We start from the raw sequence: 18,070 nt of genomic DNA, 5'->3' as shown, positions 1-18,070 counted from the left end.
GCATACAGCACAGTATTTATTTGGGGCGGCTCAAGCCCTGTTGTCTTTTCGCAACTGACAAAACTGCATCTGATCCGCCTCAGGGTAATGTCTACAGAGCACAGACAGACAGAAGGAGTCAGCTGATACAGGGCAGGAAGAAGCTACACGGTGATGCAACTTCCTGCACAATAGAGATCTGTGTGATATCTGCTAAGACAGGTGAGAAACTGCGGTTTGTCTTTTTACGACATCCACCCAAATATAACTGACAGATTAGGAAAAGCTTAGCGGCTCCAGTGTAGCGTGATAACTTACAGTGCTATATTGCGAAATAGTAAGAGTGTGAATGAGATGGTGTTTAATGATATTAGAGCTGCCTATCACCAATTTACTGCAATATTAGGGGATACAATGAAGCCGCAAAATTGCAAAATCAATGAGATCTTTTGTCCGGCTGAGATTGAAATATTTTTTGCAACACAATCTAAAATAAAACCGGATAGTAACTTGAAAATGAAAAAGTAAAAGAGAGTAAACTATAGTTCCACTTTACTCTTTAACCTTTGTGCCACTGTTGTCGCCTAATAAGCTCTTTTCACGTAAGCTTCCGCCTTTTTCTCTCGGGGAAGTGTAAACTTCTTGTACGTTTCTATGAAAGCCTAAGGACAATTCAGCAGATCTCTGGCAAATTAAATGATATTTTAGAAATAGAGTTCAGGATTGTGATGTCATATTGCAAAGCATTTACCATATTTTCCGGACTATAAGTCACACACAGGTCGCACCAGCCAAAAAATGCATAATGAAGAAGAAAAAAACATATATAAGTCGCTCCGGAGTATAAGTCGCACCAGCCTTGGCAACTACCTGGACATGGAGGCGTAAATGCACCGTTTACAAGCCTCTCCTGGCAGCACGTTGTTCAACCTCTCATTTGCGAACTTGTTTCTCTAACTGTGGCCATGGAGCTTTTAGCCCGTGATTAGCTTTTGTTGTTTTCTTCATTACAATAAGTGTTACCTCCGCTTTTCATCAGTCACTCCAGACTTTCTTTCTGCTGCTCGATTACTGTTTTTTACATCTTCAGTGGTACAGGAGGAGCAGATACAAGCCTAGAGCGCCCTATATAAGTCGCCCTTCAGTATGAGTCGCACCCCCAGCCAAACTATGAAAAAAAGTGCAACTTATAGTCCGGAAAATGCAGTACTTGCAGCTAAACATTTTCCCATAATTAACTCATGGAAATTTTAAAAGGTAAATTGCTCACAATAAAGCATTTGAACACTCCAGTGTTTCTCGTCTTTTGGGCCCCTTGGCCCTTTCAGTGGACCTACCTCAAGGGTGTTGCAGTTTATTTAGAAAGAAATCACTTAAAGCTGCTATTTGTAAGTAAAGAGACAATGTTTTATTCAAAATAAATACATTCTTCAAAACATTCTCACAAGATTACACATTTTACAGCAAAATATAGCTTTTTCTATCAATATAGTGTTGAGGTCCATCAATCTAAAATAGTTCCAAGTACCCCCTGCTATGTCCCCGTACTCCTGGTTAGGAAACACTGTGTTAGATGTACTTACCACAGAGTGACTCTGTACCTAATGGAGCAATTCCACAGCTCTTTTAGTCTATGGACAACGTTTACTCCAACCCACAAACATGGTGAGTTTCCATGGTAACAGTGAATATACCACTCCAACCCGAACTCTGGACCGCAAGTTTCATTGGGATAACCACTTAGATGACATTCAAAACTGGATGGGACAGCTTCACCGAACGGTGAAAACCACAAAACAAACCAATGGCTAACACAAGTGCTCGTAGTACTACTCCGAGGAAAGTGAAGAATCGGAACCATAAATTTGAAAAATAAATCAAAATACTGACATAGTACCAGGAATAAATCAATGAGTGCAGTACTTCCAGTATAAATCACACTGGTTGTACCGCACTGTCATTTTCAGTTTTGGAAACACTCGTGATGCATTTCATGTTGCAATCCTAGATCTGCTGCCACTGTAGTCTTAGATGAACTATAGCAGCCCTGAAGGGAAATATTTGTTGACGTAGAAGTTTATGATTACAAACTGTAACAGCTGTAAAAGTAGTTGTAGTAGAAGCTGTACCTGAAGCAGCACGAGAGTAGTTGGAGGTACAAAAAAACTAGCCCGACCTCTATTTATCTTAACCAAATGCCCAAACAATGCCCTTCACCCTGGATGTATACATTTTTCATTCCACAAACATCTTACACAATGTCGCTTTTTCTCCCTTCTCCTAAAATGGGGACAGTTGCAGCGACATTATGTAGCTCACTTTTTTTTCTCCTGTACAGATAAACAAACTGAAGAGGTTACATTTTTCTGCGTGGTTTCAGAAGATTATATTTGTGGAAGACAGGAATGCTCCAAAACACATTCAAAGCGGTCCTCTAGCCTCATTTAGACAACCACATATCCCAAGTGTCAACCATCCTGCTATGAAAACAACGTCTATCTGACCCAACAAGGCAATACGAACGTCAAGACGAATTGATTTTTACCGTTTATTATGGATACAGTTGTCACAATGTTGTAGCTGCTGGGAATTTACAAGCAAACCTTTCTGCTGATATCATGCTCCATATGATCATGACGAATAAGGAAACTGCTTTAATTTCAAAATAAATTGTTGAAAAATGTAACGTGAAACATTCTTCTAATGTCAACATTTCCTTTTTGAGTGTACGGTTTTATATTGCACAACAAGGAACACATTCATTTTTTAATTTCCTTTTTGGGTAAATGAATTTAGGTTCTATCATTGAACACAAAAATCCTAAACAAAAATTGACAGAAGAACTCGTGTTCATATTGGCAGCCTCACTTATGTGCCAGTTTACCCCAGGGCAGCTGGGAAAGCGCGATGTAACAATATTGGATTAATTGTCGGAATGATTTGATTTCACAGTCAATGAAAGGTGATATTATCAAAGACATGGTTAGCAGCCATATTTGATTACATAAAATAAGCCACTTGTTGGTCACAGAACCAAAGCATTTGAGTTTGAGGCAATATCCGGTTAGGTATTATAGGTTTTGTAATCGGCAGTGAAACAAAAATCCGAATTTCATAAGTATGTGGTCGATGTGGCTTTTTAATCCAGTTAGCCACGTAAAATAAAGGCATTTTAACTTTTCTAACCCTTTTGAGTGCCTCAGTTTTTTTTTGCTTTTTCATCTGTTAAGAATGATCCCTGCACTGAAGAGCACCAAAAGGGCATCATTTAAAACATTTTATAAACAAAGACTTTCCATCCAAGCAGCACTCTAACGAATCAAGTTTTGAAAGTGAACAGTTACTCGTTAATGTTTTTTATAAGGGCTGGGACGATCCACTTTAATGTCAACCAAATGACATTTATTGAAGTGTTACAGGAACCTGAGCTACCTGAGCCTACCTATCCACCTGGGCTTAGACAAGTTGATGTGTACTGTCTGGTCTTTGTGCGTGTGCTTAGTCACGCAAAAAGACCAAAGATGTTGTTAGCAGTTAGCCTCCCCTCTTCTCCTCTATGGGGCCAAACGGGGGTGAAGTTAGAAGCGACCAAGCTCTTCCACGTTTTCCCTATTTAAATACGGTTACATCACCCCTGTTTGGCCTCATAGAGGAGAGGAGGAGAGGCTACATGCTATCAACATCTTTGGACTTTTTGCAAACTGAGCACACGCACAGACCAAACAGGCACACATCAACTCCTCTATGCTCAGGTAAGAACATATATCAGTATGGAAAAATGGTGGCCTGTTCCTTTAAGATTGAAAAGTCATTCATCCTGGCCTCTTGTAAATGTTTTCAGCACAAGGATGACATCAAAACTCCACACAGAAAGACCCCAGCCCCGAACTAAACCGCTGTGCCACTCTTCTCAGTGCAACACCAAAAGTTTACGTTGTGATTCCCCTGCAAAGTCTAACAATCTTGGTATTCAGAGACCACAAACCGTCTCACAGCATTTCGCAACCCTTTTTCTGAGAAGCGTATATCTGGCGAAAACAAAGCACCGCAATTAAAGCAGGGACATGATGTATATCCCTGCAATCGCCAGGGGAGGAAGACGGTGCCTCGGCCGCCTAATCAGAGCCGCGAGTGGGCACAGCAGAGACAATAGGTGAGCTGGACACACGCTGGAAAGTCAAAGTCATCTGCTTCTCATCAAGGCCGCACTTACTCGAGGGGAGGGGTCTGGAGAGGATTTATTGCGACATTAAAAGGAATTACAAGGGGAGTGAAAATGAGCACAGCCTTTTTCACTGGTGGGTCGTTTCACAGAGAGGCTTCATTTAACGGGACGGTTTTTGTTTTTTTTTGGTAGGAAAATTGTAATCTGCAAATGCACAGTGTTGTTAGTATCTTTACTATGTAAGCATCTACAGCAGCCCTACAGGGACATGTAATTGAACTTTAGGGAAACCACAAAGAAATAGATCAGTGACATGCAAAGGGGAATGGGTACAGTCCGTAATAAGTTTAATGCGGCGCTGACTTTTATGAGCAAGAACACAGGGTGTCCCAGCACTTTCTCAGCCACTCCTATACATTTACTGGACTCATTTTGATTATTTTAGCACTCAAATAACAAAGCTTTTTGCACTAGTAACCATGAGGGAGGTATTACGCAGATATGTTTACTCAGTAACTTCTAGAAGAACCTTATTGGAGTAGTATCATTCAGCACTTCTTACTTTTGAATATTGTGTATATGAGTAAAAAATGTTTTACTTGTGCCACTGTGAGTACATTTTACAAGTTACAAAACCTTCATGTCGACCTAAAATATATGTAGTGTGTATGTTGTGTGTCATTTTCTTCAGAAATACATAATTTTAATACATTTTTCTGGTATTTTCTGTAGAAAGTTGTATAGTAATTTTCAAAGTACAAGTTTTGTATCACAACTGAAACATTTACTGCACACAGTAAACTTGAAAAAAAGTGAGAGTTTATTTACAAGTGCTTCATTGATTTGGCAACAAGGCCTTCCTCAGGCAACTGGCTTTGGGGTGGAGAGGAGTCATCTAAAAAGCCATCTAAGGTCTTAAGATGACTCCTCTCCTCTCCACCCCAAAGCCATTTGCCTGAGGAAGACCTTGTTTCCGAAACGTTGCAGCACTTGTAAATAAAATCTCTTTTTTTTTTTTGGCAAGTTTACAGATTTTTCACCGTTATTACTGTATTTTCCGGACTATAAGCCGCTCCGGAGTATAAGTCGCACCAGCCATGGCAACTACCTGGGCATGGAGGTGTTAACTGCACTGTTGACAAGCCTCTCCCTGCAGCACCCATTTGCGAACTCGTTACTCTAGCTGTGGCCATCTAGCTTATGTAAGAGTAACCTCCGCTTTTCGCCAGTCCCTCATAAGTTTCTCGCTCACTCCACACTTTTTTTCTCATCCTCGATTACCGATTTTTTTTTTTAGTGGCACAGGAGTAGCAGTTATTGGAATACAAGCCTCGAGCGCCCTCTAGTGGCTGTCAGTATGAAAATAACAAACATTTGAAATTATATATTTTTATATATAAGTCGCACCCCAGCCAAACTATGAAAAACAAGTGTGACTTATAGTCCGGGAAATACGGTATATATACACAAGCTTTAAGCGGCACTTCTCCTACGCACCTGTACTCAAGTAACATTTTCTCCAAGTACTTTTTTACTTTTACTTTCAGTATTTATTTGGGGTCTCTGCTTTTTACTTGTGCTTAAATAAAAGTACTTTAAAGTAACATTACTCTTACTTGAGTAAATATTATAGTTCTGTAGCATTGATATTTTACGATTTACTATTTAGATTAGAGTTGGGCAATATGTCTATCATCTACGACAAAATAATATAAATGGAGGATATCTAAATTCACAATATCGACTTTATCTCCAATGTGGAAAAAGGTATTTTGGCTACGCTACCCACGTCTGCTATAACCAGCTGTAATCCACACAGCTACTGTGTTTGCCTGTTTTAAATAACGCCCTGTTGAGCCAGAAGAGGGTACATGACCTATTTGTGACATTTTAATGGTCTGTAATCAGAGCTGAATTGCTTTGACCTTTTCCCCCATGATTTAAATGTTAACATTCAAAGCTAAGGTATCTGAGATATTTTAAAAACTCTCAAGAATACATCATGTCGAAAGTAGTTTTTCCACTTTGGGCAGAACGAGAGGAAAGATCTCATTGGACACAACTAAGCTTACATTTTTCTGTCCCAGACAAGCAAATATTTTTATGGACCATTATAGACTTGTACTTTTACACCGTAGAACACTTAAAGAGGCTTTCACACATGCAGATAGGAGGATTGTGTTCAGAAATCCCAGAAAACTGGTTGTTTTCGGTCTTCAAAACCCCTCGGGACGAGTGTAAAAACAAGTTTCCTGTCAAGCTAAGGGCTCACCTCACCTGTTCAGCTGCCCCAGGGCAACAAGGCCACGACCCCTTCACTCACCCCCTCCCTTTGAAGTGACACTCCCAATAGCTCCTCACTTAACCGCCGATTTAGCCTTTAACGCTCTGCCTTAAGTTGTGGTTCGGTCTGTTTGGTCCACTTTGAAGCAGCACTTATCTGAGACGCATGTGGGTTGGCTATTACCATATGAGAGGCAAGTCGTAATGAGTTTGAACACCTGGGAGTTGGCGCTTTGCATGAGATGAGCGCTTCTTGAGAGCAGAAATCTGTAATGGAAGCAACAGACGCTCATTTGCGCTAAAAAAGAGCAGGTTAATTAAGCTAATCTGTGCATGAAAGATGTGGATAAAACAAGATGGAGGTGAACGATGATATGACACGTACGCCTGAAAAAAAAAAATCACTATGACTAAAGCCACAACAGACATGATATAAATGAGTGGGGTTTGAGGGGGGCTTAAAAAAACATCCTTTATAGTTCTGTAGCATTGATATTTTACGATTTACTATTTAGATTAGAGTTGGGCAATATGTCTATCATCTACGTTAAATTAATATAAATGGAGGATATATAAATTCACAATATCGACTTTATCTCCAATGTGGAAAAAGGTAAAAGAAAAAAAAATACAATGGGGGAGGGGGATTTAGAAAAAATTGGGGAATAAAACAGAAAAAATGCTAAATATGGGGTGGAAATTGGGAAAGAAATGGGGAAGCGGTGGTTAGGTGAAAAAGAAGGGGGAAATGGGGTGAAATAAGGAAAACATGGGAAAAAAAATAGGGAAAGTATAGGGGGGGAAATAAGTAACAAAAAGGGGAATAGAAAAATGTAGGGGGGTGGGACAAAATGGGGGGGGAAATAGGGAAAGATAGGGGAAGCAATGGGAAACATTTGGAAAAACAGGTGCAAAAATGTCTACATTTTTGATTTGCTTCATCGTTATTGTGAAAGTCCCCACAAATATTGAGATATTAATTTCTGTCAATGTCAATCAGCCCTATTTTAAATAATGAAATAAGCGCTTCCTGTCTCTCCTCCCAAATCTTCATGGACGTCCAGGGAACTCTGAACTAGGGCTGAAAGATATATCGTTATCGTATCGGTATCGAGATATGAACATTCAAGATATCAATATCGCCAAAGAAACATATATTGTTAACGCAATTGTATCGAGATATGAACCTTTAAAATATAAAAATCAAAAAAGCAAGATAAAACGATATAGATTTTCATCAATAAAACTGCACTCGTTTGTATTATGATAATTATTATTATTTTTAATGCTTAGCTTTCACCTAACCCATAGTTATATCGTATCGATATCGAGATATCTGACAGGAATATCGAGATATGAAACTTTGTCAATATCGTTCAGCCCTACTCTGAACGCCACTTTTGGAACAGCTGATATCATGCAGTTTTTGATTTGTTGCATAAATGTGCAGCAGAAAAACGACAGTAAAGCAACTCCTCGTCAATACTTTGCTCGTATTGGACACTGGACAGTCTGTTCTCTGCCTCGTCTATTCATTCAGAACTAGTCAGATCGGTGTCATCCATAAACACTGATTAAAAAAATCGCCTCGCTCTTCATTCCATGCATTAAGTCATCACAACAAGGCAGCGGTTTCCATTGACAGCTCATACTAGCATCACACACTCCCTTGTTGCTGTTTGGTTGGTGGGGGTGAAGGGGGGGAGGCTGGTCAAAATCACTTCTACCGAGCGCTTCTGTCACAACAACAATAGCATCAGAAAGAGGCACTGGACATTCACTGTCGATTGCGGGGGCTGAGCTATTGTTTTGGAACAGATAACAGCAGCAAGAGGCCTGTATTGTTTCAAGGAAGACCCCCCGCCAGTGCCAAACAGAGCCCGAAGCACAGCAGCCCTGTCTTTTTCCACTGTGGAAGGGAAGGGAGATAGGTTTCTATAGCTCGAACTTGGTCGACAACAGAGCTCAAAGTTTAATGGCAATAGACAATAGAGAGAATTTTTTATATGAGGACCAAAAATCTGTCTTTGTTTTATGGGGAACTGTTGTTTTCTTTAGATGAGAGAAACTAATTGGTGGTTATTTATATTGTCTAACTTGGAAACAATACAACGTCATTAGTTTGTAATTGGTTTACTGCTGACTCTGACGCATATCTGTGCCCTGGATCATTGTCTTTCCTGGAAAACATGGCTGTCATTCAAAAGTGGGAGTCGACGAGAGATAAACTCCAGGTGCTGCAGGCGGCTGGGGGTAAAATTAAGTCTGAAAGGAACTTTTTTTTTGAATGGCATTTCTAAGGCATGAGTGGAGAAGTCCCTGCTGACTTTGAAAGCTCTTCTTTGTCATCTTTCGGTGTGAGTCAAGCCATGATGAGTGGACTTTCTTGGACTTTGACTCCATTGATAGATGAAAAAAATCAGCTTATGTGAAAACATTAGTGTGCTATTAAGTAGCTTGGCAGTCGCAATAGTGCATTTTTCAAGCTGTCTTTGATATGGGACCTTTGTTCGACATCAATTCTTGAGCAGAGAATTTGGGGGAGTTTCTCGATAGCGATGATGAAGCGGTATTTTTTAGAAATATGCAAAAATGTGCTACAAACATCTTAATTTACATTTCTTTGTCTCTCAAAAAGATAATTATCCTGGACAGACTTCAAAAGGAAAGAGAAAAAAAAACACTTGTAAATTTGCACATCTTCCAAACAGCAATTTCAATATCATCTTATATTTCCCACATCTAGAAAGCATTTCATATATTTTGCTAATATCTTAATTTTAAGTCTTTGTGAATTTTGACCCTTAAGTGCAAAGAAAAGCTGCGGGCTAACCCTGTTGTTTGGTGCGTCCTGACTGGGGTTACACCTCCTCTGGCCCCTCTGATAACAACAGCAATCAAGCGACCTGTCTGGACACACGGGACAGGCCCGAACAGCTCTGACAGAGGGCAGAGGGGAAACTGCCCCGGGCAATTTACCTTTTTTACTGGAAGCAAGCACAAACGACATCTGATTTACTTGTTTGCTATAGCACAGGAAAGACCAGTTTCTTTTTGTCAATTTGTCAATGTCAAACGAATACTGATCTCTATGCTGACTTGAAAAAAAGAGAGTCATGATATCATAATCCAATAGAAATAGAGTTGAAATCCCAGCTGTGAAGTTTTCGTTTTTCCTTTTAGTTAAAGTGACTATACAGAGATTAAAAATGTTATTTTTTTCCCCCTAAATGTTCCAGCAATGTCTTAATGTGTAGAGTGAACCCACACCTGCTCACCACAACTGCCTCTAAAATCCTGCACTGTCACTAAAAAAGTTGTTACTTCGGGTCCGAATTGCCGTCCGTCACATATGACCTGAGGTGGCAGTAGTGAGTATAAAATGACCAACTTGCATCTAGTCCTTTTAACCTTTTAACCCCTGCCGAGCGCATTTGCTCCAGTTCGGCTTTTACTCAAATCTAAAAGCTTCTTGACTTTTTGTTTTGTTCTAAAATAATCTTTTTCCTCGCGTTGTTGCTCTGTGTGTCACTTTATCATGTTGTTTTTCTTTTTTTGACATTTTTTTGTTGCTGTTTGTGGCTTTTTTATTGCAGGTTTTTTTTGTCACTTTTTATTTTCTTCACTTTTTTATTGGGTTTTTGTTATTTTTTGCTGCACATTCATTGCTTTTTGTCACATTCTTGTTGATTTTTTTGTTTGTTTTTGTTACATTTTTTGTTGCTCTCTTGTGTCTTTTTATCGTATTTTTTATCTTATTCTTTTCACTTTTTTGTTGGGTTTTTGTCATTTTTTTGCAGCACATTCATTGCTTTTTGTCACATTTTTCCGGCATTTTTGTCACATTTTTGTTGATTTTTTGTTCCACCTTTTTTGTTGCTCTTTTGTGGCTTTTTATCGTCAGTTTTTATTTTATTCTTTTTACTTTTTTGTTGGGTTTTTGTCCTTTTTTTGCAGCACATTCATTGCATTTTGTCACATTTTTCCGGCGTTTTTGTCACATTTTTGTTATTTTTTTTTTTACATTTTTTGTTGCTCTTTTGTGGCTTTTTTATCGTCCGTTTTTATTTTATTCTTTTCACTTTTTTGTTGTGTTTTTGTCATTTTTTTGCTGCACATTCATTGCTTTTTGTCACATTTTTCCGGCATTTTTGTTGATTATTTTTTCACATTTTTTGTTGCTCTTTTGTGGCTTTTTATCGTCAGTTTTTATTTTATTCTTCTTACTTTTTTGTTGGGTTTTTGTCATTTTTTTGCAGCACATTCATTGCATTTTGTCCCATTTTTCCGGCGTTTTTGTCACATTTTTGTGGATTTTTTTGTGGATTTTTTTTTAACATTTTCTGTTGCTCTTTTGTGGCATTTGTCGTCACTTTTTGCTGCATTTTTTGTTTTACTAGAGAAAATGTTCTTGGTTCAGGTGGGGGTTAAGAGGTTAACTCTACAACATTACTAACATTACTAGAATTATAATTGTTGCTAACTAACTTACACTTTACATTTGCATATCTGTTTATGTGTTTATCTTCTGCTACATAACAACAGCTTTAAAACTTCTCTGTCAAATCCGGGTTCCCATTACCACATAATGAGAACTGCTAGACTAAGGCATGTGAAAGTTTTCCTTTCCTCTCACAGTGTCTGCCAGACCTCGTAAAAGTACAAACCAGGTAATCCCAAGTATTTCCTTTAGTGAGCTCTGATTGGCTGAGAGCTTCACACTAACACTCCACATGTAAACAACAGCGTAAAACAGTAAAATACAGGTATGCAAGAGCCAGACAAAAGAAAACATAAGGAAGACCCTCCTAATAAATAACCAGGTGACTTCGCCTTAGCTACTGGTAATTGCGATCATTACATACATTTACGTAATTTGTATCAAGAATAGAAACAGGAAAAGTGTTGGAACTCACAGCATGAATAGTTCGGACATTCATCGGAGGTGTAAACGCCGGAGTGTAAGGTCACAAACGGAGACGCATTGTTTCTGCGCCGGCTCCTCTCGATCAAATGTGAAAAATGCCAAGCTTTGAAAATCCTCTGTCTCTTCCATCATAAATCACAAGGTCAGGAGTGCAGATAAATAGCGCTCCCTGTAACCAATCTGCGCTGGCACAACATCGCTGGGCTGCCTGGCTGCAACCCTATCTGGGACAGGTGCTGTTTGCCCTGGATCTTCTAAACAGAGATCCCCCCCGTTTGTCCAAACAATAGCCACGTAGCCAATGGGCCGGAGCCGCAGTGTCTTTCCCATGCCTTGTTAGGAGATGAAGCTAGACGTCTCGCAGACAGTAAACAGCAGGCTCCCTATAAACAACTACCTGCTCTTTAGGCTAATCACAGATGGGCAGCCAGTGGAGGTCCGGCAAAGTGGAGTAATAATCGCAGGAGAATTGAAATCTGCCGGTTCTCAGAGAGTTTTTGGCAAAGGATCTACAACAGGTGCACACTACAGTAGGAATGAAATTAACAACAAAGAATTATCTGAGAAAAAGAAAAACAAAAACATAGAAGAGAAGACACTACACTGTTCAGCTAAAGAGCAAGGAGTGCAAATTTCCAACATGGCATTTGATGAAAACAGTTCTATGAAATGTATGATAAAAGAAAACTCCTTGGTACCAAAATTGTGTAAAATAAAATGAAAGGTTGGCCTGAGGCTGAGGAAATGAGAGAATTTCGCCAGAAGCCTATCTAGCTGTGATGCACAAATACTCGAGGTTCATCATCATACCATACGTAGGTGCACTGCCTAATAGAAAACTAAAAAGTCAGCTTAAAAAGGAGATTGCACGCTCCAATATTTGGTTTTAGCGTCTTTAGCGGTTTGATTACTGCATAGTCGCTGTGGTTTCAATAAGCTTCAGCAAAGTCAAAAGATCAAGTGTTGCATAAAGTTGTCACCAAGATCTTGAGGCTGACCACAGAGCAAAGCCTTCTCCAGCACATCCAAGATTCTCAATGGGGTTAAAGGGACTATACCTAATTTTTAACCCTTTTAGTGAAAATGTGACGAAATGGGTATTTTTACCATGAGACAAAAAAGTTAAACCCCTTTTTGTCACATATTGACTATTTGGGTTAACCATACACAACATCAACAAATCATAATACGGCGCAATCTTCACACATCAGGCTGTTTTTTTAACGGCATACATTTATGGGGCAAAAAATGTTACCCTACAAAAACAAAACAAAATGTCAGGCATTCCCTTTAAAATCTGGACTCTGTGGGGGCAATCTGTGTGTGAAAATGCTGCCTGAACCACTCATTCAAAAAAAAATGTGGGAGAAAAAGAAGATCAAGACAAATTGTTGGTCATAGCTTGTACAAATTTAGTTGTGCAGTAAATTACATTAATCGCATGATACAGAAACGTACAGCCACCACATAGGCCTAGTACAGATTTTTGTTTTAGAATGAAAAGTATGACTGGAGCTTTTTTCTTATCAGATTTTAACATCATAATTACCCTTTTGCAGAATACATGCAATAATCCCTGTATTTAAATCACTTACCTGCATCACTTTATCAACCACTTGCACTATGACATAAACCTGCACTGCTAATACATTTACTTCATTATTTACTGTTTATACTTTTGTCCCCGCAAAGTCCTTGGCAGTCATTGTACAAAAGATACCACTATTTTACTATTTAATTGTTTTTTGTTTATTTTTCTCACATTTTCTGCCTATTTGCACACCCTGAGTGTTCCTAAGAGCTGAAAGTAACAAGTAAATAATTTCTCCATTGTGAGATCAATAAAGTCTATCTTATCTTATCTTATCTTATCTTATCTTATCTTATCTTATCTTATCTTATCTTATCTTATCTTATCTTATCTTATCTTATCTTATATCAAGGCATGGAAACAAACAGGCATATGAGTAATTCCTGCGCTCACTGTACAAAGCCTATAGTTGCTGATTCAACTCCTCAGAATGTACATTCGGCTGCATCATCCGTAGCTTGGGGCAGTTTGACACATACCTGAGCGGCTGATGTCACTGGAGGTGCCTGGGAATGTCATTTAGAGACATCTGGATTGAGCAACGCACCTAGCTGTTTCCCTCTCATGACGAACCCTGACAGGCATTCACAAAGAGGATACAGCCGCTCAAGCGCCTGTTTGCTCAGCCTCATATTCACTGAGCTGAGCAAACATGGCGATAGCTGTTTTCAGTATTAGGCCATGGACAACAACATGGACTCACCTAGAAGTCAACACAAAAAGTTGGTCACTCTCTACATTTCAGATAAGTGTTTTGGAAGAGTATAGTTGCTTTTCTGTGACAAACATTGCAACTGTGATTGGATGTATGAGTTATTTAGCTCAGATTATGTTTATAGTAGAGGTCGATCTAGCGCCAATAATAGCCAATATCTCCGGGACCAAAAATTATAGAGACTTCCCATTGTTTGCGTTGAAAAGAGCAATGTTAGGGCTTTGCAACGAGTATTCCCACAATTTAACAGGCCTCCGGGGAACAGAGAAACATCGCAATGAAAATTGGTTAGTTTGTTAAACACGAGTTTCACTGCACCTCAGTCAATATGGGCACGCTGCATCATTTCAAAGCACAGAACCTGGAGAATTCAATTGGGAATTCAGCACAAAATGCCGCGGCTAGCAACAGTATGCTAATGCCAACAGCCGTATGCTAATGCTAACAGCAGCTAATCAAAGCTGGGACAGAAACTAGGATTATAAACTATGATAAAGCAGGGGTGCCTAAAGTGCAACCAGGGGGCCAAATGTGGCCCTCAGACCAATGTTTGGTGGCCCTCGGGGGTTATTGCTGAATTGGCAGAGATGGTAAGTTTCGTAATCCTACACAATTTTATTATCAAAAACTATCATTATAGTGGGAAAGAGACGTCTTTTTTCGGTTTTAAGCCTAAATAAGGGTGTGGAGCACGGGTTAAAACTCAGATGAAAATTTTCCTTGCATTTACCACCGATCCATGCTCTCTACACCAGTGTTTCCCAACCAGGGGTACGGGGACCCCTGGGGGTACTTGAGCACTTAGCAGGGGGTACTTGGAATAATTTCAGATAAAAAAAGAAGGTGTAACTGAATAGAATTTCAATATGAATTTCAAAAGAAAGTTAAGTTTAATTATGTTTTTCAGTAAATGGTTTGATTTTGAGAGCATTTTAGCTTAATTTTGAACACAACACACTGTTAAATACTGTATAATATTAATTTAGTTGGTCACTTTGTAATAATATTGGCAAAATCCTCAAGGTTGGGGGTACTCGAGTATAAATCCACGACTCAAGGGGTACGCATCGAGGCAAAAAAGGTTGGAAACCACTGCTCTACACCATGTACACTTCAATATGTTGCCCTCAATGAAAAAAAGTTTGGACACCCCTGACCTAAATAAATCAAATAAAATCGGCCTAGTATTTATGTTTTTACAGGATTAGACAGACCAGACATTTGGAAAAATCCGCCAACAATCGGCATCAGCCTTAGAAAACCCCATATCGGTCGATCTCTAGCTTATAGTGCCAAACAGAGGAATCACATACAGGAGAAAGTCTTACTATTTCTACTATTTCAAGTCAGAGCTGTTGAAGCCCCTGGACGTTTTTTTAAAAAGCATATTGTGAAGGTAAATCTGTCCGAAAAAGGAAAATGCCATGCTTTTCGCAGTCGTTCTGTGCTAATTTCAATTCATTCCAATTTCACAGTTGTAAATTTTCTGCCCGTTTGTCCTCTCTCCAATCCGCTCCTGACCGTGACCAATCTCCTACACAAACATTTAAGGCCCATAACCATAAATCCCTCCCCAGGAAACACGGTCGACCACAAGCGGCAAGCCTGCCCTGTGAACAAAATACAGCCCCTCGACATCATGGGGGGAAAGTTACTGCCCAACAAATCTCCTCCATTCTCTGTCCGCTTACAACTGCAGGCCATTAAAACCATTATGTGCTTGAAGAAATCGGCCGTGAAGGCCCCGGTGGCGAGTGACCACTTCACATTGGCAGCGGGACGCACTCGAGGCCAGGACAGGATTGCACAGTAAAAAAAGGAGCTGTTTGTGTGTACGCTTTTAGTCGTCCTATACACAGATAAATAGAACTGTTTACTGCCTGGATTTGAACATTGTCGGAGTGGAGGTCTCACCGTGTTTAGTCCTGACTCTGGAACCAGCAGGAGATGGTTCATATGGCACCAACATGTCAGAGATGGTGCTAGATCAGGGAGAGACTTGTTCAAAGGCAGAGCTGTTTTAAAATCTAACACAAAGCAGCGCAGACCTGAGCACTGGGCTAACAGTGTGGTAACATTGATATCTTATTTCTATCACTAGTACATGATCTTTTCTTAATAGAGGGAGTAAAGTTTAACCTCTTAACCCCCACCTGAACTGACAACATTTTAAAGGATAAAAATGCAACAAAAAATTGACAAAACGTGACAAAAATGAGACGAAATGTGGCAAAATCGCAACAAAAAATGACATGGAAAGTGACAAAAGAGCAATAAAAACTCAACATAAGAGCAACAAAAATGTGGTGAAAAAGCAACAAAAACGTGACAAAAGAGCAATGAAAATGTGACCAAAAAAGGGATGTTAAAAAAGTGACAGAAAGTAGGCAACTACGCGAGGAAATAGATCCCTTTAGATATGTTTTGTAGGCTTTCAAATGAGGCTTTACTCTGGCCCACAGGCTTTAAAACTAAAGCCAAGAAGCTTTAAGATTTGGGTAAAACGGAACTGGATGAAATGCACTCAGTTAAGACAGGGTTTTAACAGATTAAAGAGTCACAAACAAATTTCTAACTTTCCCAATGCATTTTGTATCCCAAATTCTTCACAGGGATGTGTTTATGAGCATGTTTCTCTTCTTTCAAGTAGCAACAGTAACGCTAACTAACATTAACCTACTAGTTCACAATGCTTTATCATTTTACAATTCTACAATATAGAATATAGGAGGACAAAACTGCTTTCATGTTATAATAATCGCTGACAAGTCAACAACTAACATTTTCAGTCGCTGTGTCCCTTAAATGAATTACATGTACTGATGTGACTTATTGATTTAAGAGCACATATTTGAGAAAACAGCCTGACAATTGTGACCTAATTCTGAAAGGGAACGAGTATTTGAACGGGCTGAACCTGGGTCCCACAAAGCGACCCATTGAAAACCGCTGTTGTGTTTAACCCTGAATGAATACAGACATAAGCAGAGGATTAGAAAGCACGAGAAACCTGCCATGTGTCACGTTTTTTTTTTACCAGGACACTTATCAACACTGACTGTACCTGAGTGAAACAATGTGGACTAACGGGACGACGGCCGGATCTTATCTGTGCAGAGGCCTGAAAGAGCAACAATGCTGCTGTTTAGTGTGTCCAGGCATTTAGCAACTTCTTTCTTAAGATGCTGCTTTTCAAATGATTCACGCCACATAGTATCTGCTGGGGGGGGGAATTCTTAAAGGAACAGGCCACCGTTTTTACACACTGAGATATGTTCTTACCTTAGCTTAGACGAGTTCATTTGCACCTGTCTGGTCTTCATGCGTGCCTTCAGTCACGTACACACAGCGCAGACGACGTTAGCATTTAGCCACTCCTCCTCTCCTCTATAGCTCCAAACGAGGTGAAGATAGAAGCTACCACGCTCTTCCACGTTTTCCATATTTAAATATGGTTACGTGAAGTGTTGCACGATAAAGTATAATTACACAAAATTAAACAATGTGGATTTTCTAAGTGGATAAAAAGGGGAACTGTATTGTAAGGCATAGTAATACCAGGAGTAGTTCGACATCCGCGCAGTAATATCTTCACTTTACTGTGCGGATGTCGAACTACTCCTGGTATTACTACGCCTTACAATATAGTTCCCCTTTCTTTCCGCTTAGAAAATCCACATTGTTTAATTGTGTGTAACTATACTTTATAATTTATCACTTCACCTAACCATATTTAAAAAGGGAAATTGTGAAAGAGCTTGGTAGCTTCTATCTTCATCTCGTTTGGAGTTATAGACGAGAGGAGGAGAGGAGGAGAGGCTAAATGCTAACGTCGTCTGTGCTGTGTTTACGTGCGTGAAGACCAGGCAGGTACAAATGAACTCGTCTAAGCTAAGGTAAGAACATATCTCAGTATGTAAAAACTGAGGCCAAGCAAGGTTCGAATCAGTACTAAACCAGGTTGGACTAAACTGAGCGGTTACTGGAAAAAAGGTCCCAAGTTTTTCGATTCCCGGACCATGTGTGAAGTTTTATGTCCTCCCTGCTTCTGGTTGGGTTTCTTCCGGGTGATCAAGCTTAAACTATGAACCAAAAACATGCACAAAAGGCAAACCTTTCAGCTGGATTCTATAACTGGCCATGCAGCTAGCTCAAAAAAACAACAACAAGTCAACGACTATGACCAAATCTGACGGAATCTGTAATAAGGCAGGTCTAAATTAATACAAGACATAAAGCTGCGTCTAAGCAAGGCCTTGAGTAACCACGAACCAAGACTAAACCAACTCTCCAAATGTACTGAAAAAAAGTTATTCATTTTGTTGTGCCCTGGAGTCAAACTGTCCCTCTTATTGGCAATCTGTTCTTTATTTAGCGAACCGTTTTTTGCTTTTGCTTTGCTAATTATAG

General features: G+C 39.5%; 1 protein-coding gene across 1 annotated transcript in view; it reads right to left on the bottom strand.

Annotated features, from left to right (window-relative positions):
- LOC306972942 (rho GTPase-activating protein 29-like) overlaps window positions 1–18,070 on the bottom strand; it is a 57,972-nt gene that overhangs the window by 30,807 nt on the left and 9,095 nt on the right. The window lies entirely within an intron of this gene.

This window comes from Gobius niger (assembly GCF_951799975.1).
Source record: "Gobius niger genome assembly, chromosome: 13".
NCBI classification, from domain to species: domain Eukaryota; kingdom Metazoa; phylum Chordata; class Actinopteri; order Gobiiformes; family Gobiidae; genus Gobius; species Gobius niger.
Note: the sequence above shows the minus strand (reverse complement) of the source record. Positions and strands in the feature narration are given on the sequence as shown.